Source organism: Anolis carolinensis, chromosome 2 (genome assembly GCF_035594765.1).
Source record: "Anolis carolinensis isolate JA03-04 chromosome 2, rAnoCar3.1.pri, whole genome shotgun sequence".
Lineage (NCBI taxonomy): Eukaryota > Metazoa > Chordata > Lepidosauria > Squamata > Dactyloidae > Anolis > Anolis carolinensis.
The window spans coordinates 96,602,556-96,615,292 of NC_085842.1; the positions used below are offsets into that span (position 1 = coordinate 96,602,556).

The following is a 12,737-nucleotide window of genomic DNA, read 5'->3' on the forward strand; positions in this document are numbered from 1 at the left end:
AAATACTAAACCTATTTAGGTGTGGATAATCATATTAAAATGCCACCCTAAAGTTCAAAGTTAAACCCTGTGTGAATTTACCAGTCCACTGACATGGAAGCCAGCAGTTACCACTGTAGAGTCCCTAAAGGTAAAAGGAAAATGCTGTAGGCACAAACCTGGCTTGAAAGTGCAGGGATACCAGAAATGGCCAGTGGAACCATCATTGTCTACCAAAAGCAAGTCAGCATTTGATTTAATTGATGTTATTCAAACATTTGTTCTAACTTGTAAAGAAGCCATCCCAATGCCAGACTCTATTCCTTAAGAGGTTTTTGCAACAGTTGAAACCTGAAAAAAACTGTAGGATAATAATAATAATAATAATAATAATAATAATAATAATAATAATAATAATAACAACAACTTTATTCTTATACCCCGCCCCATCTCCCCAAAGGGACTCGGGGCGGCTTACATGGGGCCTTGCCCAGACACAACAATATAAAAGCAGAAGCAAAACAATAAAGCAAATTACTCAACAATAAAACATCAACATCAATAAAAACAGTCATAAAAGATCAACATACAAAATAAAATGTTAAAACAAGAGATGAATTCACGGATCTGGGCCAAAGTGCAAAATATGTCAAAGTCAGGGAGAGGTAGTTACACAGCTGACATAGTCAATAAAGTGCTATATAATACTGAGAAGGCAAGAGAATTCAAAAGTGTATTTGAAGACTCAGCAGCAAGCAATTATTGACTTATTTATTTATTTATTTCATTTATACCCCACCTTTCTCACCCCATGGGGGATTCAAGGCAGCTTACAGCTCCAGCAAGAATCAATGCCATTAAAACATAACAATAAAAAATCCCATCAACTAAAACAATTAAAACAGTTCAAAAAATCATACATATAGAACAATAAACAGATTAAAAACATAAATTGCAAAATTCTGTTCATCCATAATCCTTGCTCATAATCTTTATTCAAACTGTGTCAAATTCCATGATGACTTATTTTTCAAATGCTTGTGTAAAGAGCCAAGTCTTTAACTTTTTTCTAAAAGCCAGGAGAGATGGGGCCTGTGTGATGTCACTGTGGAGGGAGTTCCACAGCTGAGGGGCCACCACTGAGAAAGCCCTGTCTCTCATCCCTGCTAATCACGCTTGCGAAGGAGGTGGGATCGAGAGCAGGGCCTCCCCAGCTGATCTTAAAGCTCTTTTTGGCTCATAGGAGGAGATGCATTTGAACAGGTAAGTTGGACCAGGACCAGAATTTAGGGCTTTATAGGCCAAGACCAGCACTTTGAATTGGGCTTGGTTGCAGATCAGCAGCCAGCAGAGCTGACGTAACAGAGGAGTAGTGAGTTCCCTGTATGATGCTTCAGTTAGAAATCTGGCTGCCGCTCATTGGACTAATTGAAACTTCCAAACCGTCTTCAAAGGCAGCCCTACTTACCCTAGAAAGATCACACAAGGACTTCAATAACACTCCTTAAACATTTTCAATTGTATCTGGAACCTGAGTGTTTTAATTTATTGAATAGTATTCCTTCTCTTTTTCTCCTTCCATGCACAGCCTGTGGACATGATCTTGATTTGTTAGTAATGTAACTTCAATCAATCAAATGCTTTATTACAGTCAATCGATCGTGAAAAAATGAACAAATTAAACATATCAGTAATAAAATAATATATTTGTTGTTTAATCATTCAGTCGTTTCTGAATGCCACAGCTTCCTGTCGGCCATCACTGCCCCCAGTTCCTTCAAGGTCAAGCCAGTCACTTCAAGGATACCATCCACCTTGCCCTTGGTCAGCCTCTCTTCCTTTTTCCTTCCATTTTCCCCAGCATCATGGTCTTTTCCAAACTTTCCTGTCTTCTCATGATGTGGCCGAAATACTTCATTTTTGCCTCTAATATCCTTCCCTCCTGTGAGCAGCAGAGCATTATTTCCTGGAATATGGACTGGTTGGATCTTCTTGCGGTCCAAGGCACTCTCAGGATTTTTCTCCAGCACCAACATTCAAAAGTGTCCATCTTCCTTCACTCAGCCTTCCTTATGGTCCAGCTCTCACATCCATAGGTTACTATGGGGAATACCATTGCTTTAACTATGCGGGCCTTTGTTGCCAGTGTGATATCTCTGCTCTTCACTATTTTATCGAGGTTGGCCATTGCTCTCCTCCCAAGAAGTAAACGTATTCTGATTTCCTGGCTGCAGTCTGCATCTGCAGTGATCTTCACACCTAGAAATATAAAGTCTGTCACTGCCTCCACATTTTCTCCCTCTATTTGCCAGTTATCAATCAGTCTGGTTGCCATAATCTTGGTTTTATTTATTTATTTATTTCCAATATTTCTATCCTGCCCTTCTCACCCGAAGGGACTCAGGGCGGAGTACAATTGGCAACAATTTGATGCCGACATATCATTAAAAACAACAACATATAAAAATGTATTACAACCAATTAAATACAGTATAAAATATAAAACATAAAACATATGCTTAAAATCTGTTTTCTTGATGTTAAACTGCAACCCAGATTTTGCACTTTTTTCTTTCACCTTGGTGATAAGGCTCCTCAGCTCCTCCTCACTCTCAGCCATCAGAGTGGTATCATCTGCATACCTAAGGTTGTTAATGTTTCTTCTGGCAATTTTAATTCCAGCCTTGGATTCGTCAAGCCCCGCATGTTGCATGATGTGTTCTGCACACAGGTTGAACAGGTAGGGTGAAAGTATACAGCCCTGCCATACTCCTTTCCCAATCTTGAACCAGTCTGTTGTTCCATGGTCTGTTCTTACTTGGTCTTTATACAGATTTCTCAGGAGACAGACATGGTAACTTGGTATCTCCATACCACCAAGATCTTGCCACAGTTTATTAGGATCCACACAGTTGAAGGCTTTAGAATAGTCAATAAAGCAGAAATAGATGTTTTTCTGAAATTCCCTAGTTTCCTCCATTACCCAGCAGATATTGGCAATTTGGTCTCTCATTCCTCTGCCTTTTCTAAACCCAGCTTGTACATCGGGCAACTCTTGCTCCATGTATTGCTGGAGTCTACCTTGCAGGATCTTGAGCATTACTTTACTGGCATGTGAAATAAGTGCCACTGTATGGAAGTTTGGTATGGGGATATAAATTGATTTTTTTCAATCTGATGGCCATTCTTGTGTTTCCATATTTGCTGGCATATGGCATACATCACCTTGACAGCATCACCTTTTAAACAACTCAGCTGGGATCCCATTGTCTCCTCCTGCCTTGTTATTAGCAATGCTTCTTAAGGCCAATTTAACCTCACTCCTCAGGATATCTGGTTCTAATTCACTCACCACACCGTCAAAGCTATCCTATATATTATTATCCTTCCTATACAGATCTTCTGTATATTCTCACCACCTTTTCTTGATCTCTTCAGCTTCTGTTGGGTCCTTGCCATATTTGTTTTCGATCATACCCATTTCTTTGCCTGAAACTTACCTCCGATGTTTCTGATTTTCTGGAAGAGGTCTCTTGTCCTTCCTATTCTATTGTCTTCTTCCACTTCCATGCATTGCTTGTTTAAAAATAGTTCCTTGTCTCTTCTGGCTAACCTCTGGAATTGTGCATTTAATTGGGTATATCTCACCCTATCACTGTTTCCTTTTACCTTCCTTCTTTCTTGGGCTACTTCCAGTGTCTCTACAGACAACCATCTTGCCTTCTTGATTTTCTTTTTCTTTCAGATGTACTTTGTTGCTGCCTCCTGAACAATGTTGTGGATTTCTGTCCATAGTTCTTCTGGAACTGTATTTATTAAATCTAGTCCCTGAAATCTATTTTTCACCTCCACTGCATATTCAGTAGGAATATTTGTGAGGGGCCGGGGTGTGGCTGGTAAGCAGCCTGCTGCAATAAATCATGAGGTCATGAGTTCGAGGCCAGCCCATGGTGGGGTGAGCACCTGTCAATTAAAAAATAAAAAATAGCTTCTGCTCGTTGCTAACCTAGCAACCCGAAAGATAGTTGCATCTATCAAGTAGGAAATAAGGTACCACTTATAAAGTGGGGAGGCAAATTTAACTAATTTAAGATGTTGGAATGAGGAAGTGCAATCCCAGTGGATGATGAAGCAGCTGCTCCCCCCTGTGGCCAGAATCGAACATCCCCTCAGGAGAAGGTTAAATTGCCCCTGCATCTGTCTCTGTCTCGGTTCTATGTGTATATGGGCATTGAATGTTTGCCCTATATGTATATAATGTGATCTGCCCTGAGTCCCCTTCGGGGTGAGAAGGGCGGAATATAAATACTGCAAATAAATAAATAAATGGTCTGTGTATTTTCCCCATTCTCTTTAGTCTGATTCTAAATTGTGCAATAAGAAGTTCGTGACCTGAACTACAATCAGCTCCAGGTCTTGTTTGCACCAACTGGATGGATGTCCACCACCTTTGGCTGCAAAGGATGTAGTCAATCTGATTTCGGTGTTGACCATCTGGTGAAGTCCATGTATAAAGCTGTCTTTTAGGTTGTTGGAAGAGAGTGTTTGTTATGCATAGTGAGTTTTCCTGGCAAAATTCTATCAGCCTACGTCCTGCTTCATTTTGTCCCAAACCATGCTTGCCTGTGATCCCAGTTGTCATTTGACTGCCTACCTTAGCATTCCAATCTCCTGTAAAGAGAATGTCTCTTTTTGGTGTATTATCCAGTAGGTGCTGCAGATCCTCATAGAGCTGATCTAATTTTGCTTCTTCAGCAGCTGTGGTTGGGGCGTATATTTGGATCACTGTGATGTTAAACGGCTTACCTTGAACTCGAATTGAGATCATTCTATCATTTTTGGGTTGTATCCAAGCACTGCTTTAGCAACTTTATTATTAATTATGAAAGCTACTCCATTTCTTTAGTGTTCCTTTTGTCCACAGTAATATATCTGGTTGTCATCTGTTGTGAAATGGCCCATTCCAGTCCATTTCAGTTCACTGACTCCCAAAATGTCTATCTTTAATCTTGACATCTCACCAACAACCACTCAAAAATAATATATAAATCTACAATATAAATATAGAGTATGCAGTATATAAGCATTTAACATCAAACTAAAAATGAAACAAATACAGTAGAGTCTCACTTATCCAACATAAACGGGCCGGCAGAACGTTGGATAAGCGAATATGTTGGATATCAAGGAGAGATTAAGAAAAAGCCTATTCAACATCAAATTAGGTTATGATTTTACAAATTAAGCACCAAAACATCATGTTATACAACAAATTTGACAGAAAAAGTAGTTCAGTATGCAGTAATTCTATGTAGTAATTACTGTATTTATGAATTTAGCACCATATATTGAATAGCACGATATATTGAAAACATTGACTACAAAAATGCGTTGGATAATCCAGAACGTTGGATAAGTGAGTGTTGGATAAGTGAGACTCTACTGTACTGTATAACCAAGTTTCTTTCTAGTGTAATCTCTTGCTCAACAAAAATGCTCCCTTGTTTAAAAAATCAAATATTGTTAGTTTGTAAGCAACTCCTTATATTCTTAACAATTGTGTAACACAAGCCTAAGAGTTTTATAGTAGAAAGGAAGAACTTTGCAGTCTCTTCTATTACTCTTTTCCCCCAGTATCTCTTAATAGTTATCTCAAGTACCAGTCCACAGATCTTCCGGGAAACATATTTAGTAGTGGTGTTATTAACTTGATTGATCATCTTTATAAAAGGTGCAGAAAAAGATATGAGATAGGGACTTTACTCATCTTATTCCATAAGAGAAAACAATGGTCATATACTATGTATACCTGTGTATATGTTAACCTCACATATAAGTCAAGGACAGGGGAGGGGGGTTGGGAGGGAGAGAATTATGAATTTTGATATGACCCATAAATAAGCCAAGGGTCATTCCATGGAAAGCACCACGGCTGCCTAAGAAAAGATTTCTTTGGAAAAATATTTTCTGTGCAGAAAAGGTTGTTTGCTGTGTAGAAAGGGCTATTTTCTATTAAAACAAATCATAAGGAAATTTTGCTCAGAATAATTTCTGAATAGCAAATCATCTTTAAAATGCATAGTTTTCTAATGAGTTTCTCACAGATGAAAGAAAATTACTAAAATCACTCATTGCTTCTTTCGAAAATGAAATTAGCAGTGAATTGCATCCGTACTTGTTGCAAGGGCATGAAACAATTATGGAAATGAAATGAAACAATATTTCTTCCTTAGCTTGGGCAGAGAAAGGTGAGATGGTGGAGAGAGCATGGCATAAGGTTCTTACTGGTCACTGAATGACAAATGGACAATTATAGCTTTATTATTTCTGGCCATGTGATTTTGCTTAAAAGCAGGTGACTCTCTTGTCCTTTTCCATCACTTAACTCAAGGAGCAAAAACATGGAAGCCAAAGTGGCAGAGGCAGCTGAGCAACTGTATATTATTTCTCTGTTTCAAGTTTCAGAGGCATGCATTGGGGCAAAGGACCCTTCATGGATCCAGTTAATGTAGAGATGCAAAATAAGAAGATGTGGTATTCTCTATCTCTGGGTTTGTTTTTGTTTTTGTTTAGGATGTGTTATTTTGTTGGAGCTATCAGAGGAAATTAGGGCAGTTAAAATGTTGGGACAATTGATAGTTTCTGTGGCCCCTTCCACACAGCCCTATATCCCAGATTAGCTGGCATTGTAGATTCACATAATCCAGTTCAAAGCAGGTAATCTGGGATCAGATCCTGGAATATAAGAAGAAAAATCTAGCCTACATCTTAAATCTCTGGCAAATAAGCAGGGTAGCAATTTAGAGTAGGTCTGGGAATATGTCAACTACCAGATGTTGTTGGATTGCAATCCTCATTAGTCCTTGCTAGCTTTCATCTTTCCAAGTTGAAGCATCATGATGACAGAAGAAAAAACATACTTGATCAGACTGAAAACTAACTAGTCCAGCATTCTGTTCGCACAGTGTCTGTCTACATACCTGTAGGAAGTCTACATGCATGACATGATTACATCTTTGATCTTATGCTCCTGAGAAGTTGTTTAACAGAGGCACACTCACCATGGTAGTGGAGAAAATACCTTTCAAGTATGGCTGATAGCCACTGATAGCCCAGTCTTTTATGAATTTATTTAGCCTACTAGTCGGCATAATGTTGGGTAGATGCTGATAGACATCAATACATCTTATGCTAGCAACTTTCACATTTTAACTAGGTACTAAGTGAATACATACTTCCCTTTATCTGTCCTGAATCCTCCATGAATGATCATTCACAGAATCTTCAGTGATATCTGGGGTATTTCATGTTCCCCGTCCTCACTTAACACATCTTAACACATGCATGTTTTAATATTTAATATTGAGCGCTCTAGTTGGAGGTCAGCTGTGACCAGCAGTGCTGCGGAGTTCGAAGAGGCACGAATGGAGGGCTTAAGGGAGAAACGTGCCAAGAGGAAGGCCCGTCAAGCCAACCCTGACCGAGACCGCCTTCCACCTGGAAACCGATGTCCTCACTGCGGGAGAACATGCAGATCAAGAATAGGTCTCTTCAGCCATCTAAAGATCCATCCCCAAGATAGCGAAGACGGAGGACCATCATCCTCGAACTACGAGGGATCACTTAAGTAAGTAAGTTTAATATTGACACACTTAGTTATAAGCCAGGACACTCAGAAAACCCAGTAAATTTATCAGATTTTAGTTGGTCAATCTATATGCACCTAATTACTAGTGGCCAAGTTCAGTTTCCTAGATTAGTAGTCCACATCTGCCCTATATCAGTGTAAACAGGAAGGAGAGATGGATGGCTGATGGGAGAACAAAGTGGCAAATGAGAGAGACACTAATTTAGTTTTCTTTAGAACTGACTGTACTTGTAGTATTATATTCACAGAACTTATCACCAGATGGCACTGTTACATAGGAACATCTACAATTCTTTTCTTAATGGTCCTTCCTACATATAGCAACAACAAAACCAATCTACTCAGACTGCTCCTAAATTCTTGGCTGCCAGTTTTATTAAATCTAAAACTATTTCCTCCTTGATTAACCTGGAATCTCAAACAGAGGTGGAAAAAAATCAGAGGCTTCAAGATTCTTTCCAAAATTATCCATTTCACAGCATTCCAGACTCACTGGGAGACAAAGCATTTACACATCAGTGAGACTTGCAGTACATCTGGCAGAAATAAAAATTAAAATATACAGAATTAGAATAAACATGGGTCAAAACTAGAAAATCATCAAAACTTATTCTTTATCTATTTAAGAAATTATGCACAAAATTGTATACAGTGGGGAAAATGTGTAAATAGTGTGTATATTACAAGAGAAAAATACCAAAAATGCATACAAAGGCCCTGGGGACAGGGAGAACAAATTTTATAATCTAATATGAACAAACAGTGATACAACAATGCAGCTGGAATTTGGAGAAATGTAACAAAATTCAGAAATAGCATCTCTAGCCTTGAATCAACTGGCCTTGGGGCTATTGCTCAATAGCTACCAATCAACTGTTTCTGGATGACATGAAATTAACTGAGACCCACTGCAAATTTACTGAAAAGAGATGCTAAACTAGGTAGATTTTATGATTACTCAGATTTGTTTGTGCACAACTGCACCACAATTATAGGACAATTATATATTTTAATACAAAGTCTTAGGATACATGTCCAGGTGTTGGGGAGGATTTTTTTCCACTGAATTCTATTCAGTAGAGTAGACTGAACCAGACTTACCTCTAATCAGTTGTTGATTTCTAAAATGTAAGGTGTCTGGAAGAAAGGTCATTAGCATGGGAAGCTCTGCTCCTTTTCCCAATTAAAGAATATAAAATTTGGGAATAATTTTCCTTTATGAGAAATCTGGCTCTAAACTCATATCGAGGATGGTTCTGTTGGTGTCACCATTTTCCACATGGGTGCATATGAATTTCTGATTCCACTCTGTTTTATTTAGAGTTTCTTTCTCACAAGTTCTGAGTAGGAATGACTGTACATGAAACATTCATGAATGTAATGTGATTGTCCACGTTTAGATTTTTAGGTTCAGGAAACAGAACTTGGTGACTTGTAATGTTTTTCATCAGTTCATGGCATGTACTGTGACCTCATGAATATTTCAACTCAGAAATAATGTTGGGTTTCTTACTGAGTGCTTTTTATAAAAGTATACACCTACAAGAACTCACGATGGTGTGCATCCTCCTCTTCATTTTTTTATGTTCATGGTAAGGAGATTAAGCTATAATTGGTCTAGGACCACCAAGTGACCCTTAGAGATGAGGGTGGAGCCTACACCAAGATCTAGTCTAAACCCATTATCTGTGATTACTGTATTTATAAATTAGGCTTGGCACTTTCATTCTGAGGCATGAATTCTCAACCTATACTGCAAATCATTTTTTTTTCAGATGCCATTTGTAATAGTAGCATCCTCTTTCTGAATGGAAGTAAGAAAGCATCTCCTTCCTGCAGTTGTAGCTGGAGGAGGGTGAGGGATGAAATCCTTTATAGATCAAGAATGAAAAAGAGAACTACAACATGGCATTTGTCTAGTAGTTTTCCTATTTCTGTTTATTTCTGATAACCTCAAGGGCTACTATATAGTATTGATCCAATTCAATGTCTGTATTACAGCAGGGATCATGCATGAGCTACTGACCCTTTTTTTTTTTTTGCAATGTACAAACTGATCCTCAAAAGGCAAATACAAACTGTTTGTCTGATTTCATTTTGCAGAGCACATGTGCTAAGATACCAAGCGAGATTCAAGGATTCATTGAATGATTTATCATTTACTCCAGGCATTGAGAATTGTTCAGCAGCTGTTCTCCAAAGACATGGTGAGCTGGTTGCAAGGTCATCATATGGAATGGTTGTAGTCAACAGAATACAAAAATGTTCCAAATTGTAGTGAGTCCAGCATGTAAATTCCTACAGAGAGAGAGAGGAGGGGAGAGGAATCATTAAAGGAAGTGGGAACAAGGAAGTGATTTAAGATGGCACATGACAAAAATGTGAAAGGATTGCTAAAGGAAGATGGGTCATTTGTAGAAACGTGGCATTACTGTTTTTTCACTGAGGAACATGTTGAACATAAGCCAATGTGTGCATCATTTCTTCCCCAGGAAAAATGTCTGAAAAATTAGATAAAACAGTGGAGACAAGAGTCAAAGTTCTAGACCTAATTGAAATTGCTGTATTAGTAACTTAATGTATAAATCACACTCAAGGATTCTTAAAGAATTCAAATGTAAATATGTTTTCCTTCATAAGAAGTATGTATCACTAAAATTTCCCTCCACGCTGCATGATTGAAGGAAGCTCACAAAACAAAGCACAATTTTTGAGAGATTTAGGAGATGCATTTGCAGGTTTTACTATGCCTAACATGGCTTCTATTTTGGATAAGCCGATGGTAGCCTTTATTAAAGAGCAAATGCTATGAAGGAAAAATCACTTCTATCATAACTGAACAACATTTTGGAGTTCTCTGCTATTGTCAACAAACATGTATGCACATTTTGATCTGGAACACATTGAGTACTTGAACTCCGAGAAATTATTTAACATAATCCTTCACCAAAGTCTCATGAATAACCTTAAAAGCCATGGAATATGGTAATATTGCCTCCTATAGAATTCCCTTTAATGATTTCTGGTATTAGGAGGTTCTTTCAAAAGACAGAAGTGACAAGTGTATTTCCCCAAGAATCTGTATTTATACCAGAGCTATCTAGGTTATTTCTGAATGATCTGGGGTGAGATGTAAATAGTGAAATAGTCATGTTTCAGACTGCTAAACCCGCAAAGAGATCTGAGAGGAGCCCTGAAAAAGATTCTTATATCTCAGTGAACGGAATAATGCAAATGAGGTTCAATGTTAGTAATGTACTAAAGTACTAAACATTAGGAAGATACATGTATGATGATAGGCTCTGAACTAGCAGTAGCTAGTCAAGTATGAAATATTGTGTTCAATGAAACAATTCAAGTATAGAGATGCAGAGCAAGATGTATTTTAAGCTACAAATTATTTGGAAGAGTAATTATATAACTGCATATATTTTGTCTATGTGTTCTAAATAAATGGGTAGGCAGTCTAATTTCAGTCTAACTAGTCTGTACTTTGCAGTCTGTCCATATGAAAGGTACAACTTGCATTCTGATACATCTGCAGGTAGAAAAAAATGTGTAATTTTCAAGAAAAAGGTGTGCATTTTAAAATCTTGCAAAACACTATGTAAGCACATTTTACTGAATGAATGGGGTACATTTAAGCAATCAGTACAATCTTGAACATACACACCAATTTGCATAAATTTTAAGAGAGGAAATAATGTTGAAAAACAATACTAGAAATGGCATAGACCAAATGAGGAAGCAGGAAAGGGATGATATGAACTTTTTTGTTTTATACATCTGAGAGAGATACAAAGTCAATGTTTTTCATATATATCTATCATATGGATTGTGCAGTTCTCAGTGCCCATCTCAATAAAGATGTCATGTTGCTGGAAGCATACAGAAAGGTTCAAATAGAATGATCAAGGGGCTGAAGCATCTGTCCTAGAAATGAGGGGCCAACATGCGTTGAAGTATTGGTTTTTTTAAAGACCTTAAACTATATAATCTATAGTGCAATCCTAAACCTGCAGCATTGATGACTGGATACTGCTAGGATGGCGCATTAGTGCCTCTTTGCCAGGCTGCACCAGTAAAGGACTCAAGACTCTGCCACAACCCACATACCCATTCTGGCTAAGCAGGCAAGAAACTGCAACCTTGTGATTGTGGGGAGGAAGAAAGAAAATACTGAAATGCAGCCTTATTCAGAGTGATTTGGATCCTCAGGATACAATTCCACTTCCTCAAGATAAATTTCATTCAAGCCTTTCAGGTATGTTGGGCCTTAGTGTAGTTATCTTCCTCATCTCTTGTATCAGTTAGTAGATGGGAAATGTCAAGACATAAATCTACCAACATCTTAGCAGAACTGTCTAGTTAGCTTATACTCTTACCACCATAACCTGGCAAGACTAGTGAGATGAGGGACCCATTTCATCACATCTCACTGGCCCCATCATATTTTTACTGCCCACCTGCAGATATATAGCTACCTTTCAGTGAACCCACCCTTTTCACATCAGTTGTGCTTGCTCTTTAGCAATGGTATACAATATTGTGCAACAAGGAGAAAGAATAATATCAGGTCATCCACTTATGCATGATATGAGCACATAGATTTCCTTCCTTCCTTTCTTATGGCACTAGGATTCAAGGTAAATTCAATGGAACTAAAATTAGATGAACTAAACAAATGTTACTAGGGAAGGACGAGCTTGGCTTCTGCAAAGGAGCACATGACATTTCCAGAAGCCATGCTGAAACCGATCCGTGGAAGAATAAGGAAGAGCAAAAGAACATATTTCATTGCACAATTAGTTTGAAATCTACTGCAGAGGAAAGGCTGATAGCCAGCAGTTCAGATGGGGATTGTAAAAATTTATAAGAAATAGAACTACAAATGCCTATCAGCCACAAGAGCCTAGTGGAACCTTAATATTCTAAGGTATCATGTTTTTTATATCTTTGCTATGGGCAAATATATTCTGCTTGTAGGCTTTTAGAGAGCAATTGGATGGCTGTTGTGGAACACAGAGTGCTGATCTGGAATGACTTCTGTCTAATCCAGCATATTGCATCTAATGAAGAGGTCCTATGTATATTGTATGGAGAAGCCCCA

At 38.1% G+C, this 12,737-nt stretch overlaps 1 long non-coding RNA gene across 1 annotated transcript in view; it reads right to left on the reverse strand.

Annotated features, from left to right (window-relative positions):
* Positions 1–386: 386 nt before the first annotated feature.
* LOC103279747 (uncharacterized) overlaps positions 387–12,737 on the reverse strand; it is a 199,312-nt gene continuing 186,961 nt past the window's right edge. Inside the window, exon 5 of the long non-coding RNA XR_010002712.1 lies at positions 387–9,925. This is a non-coding gene — a long non-coding RNA (uncharacterized LOC103279747). The remainder of the gene's footprint in view (positions 9,926–12,737) is intronic.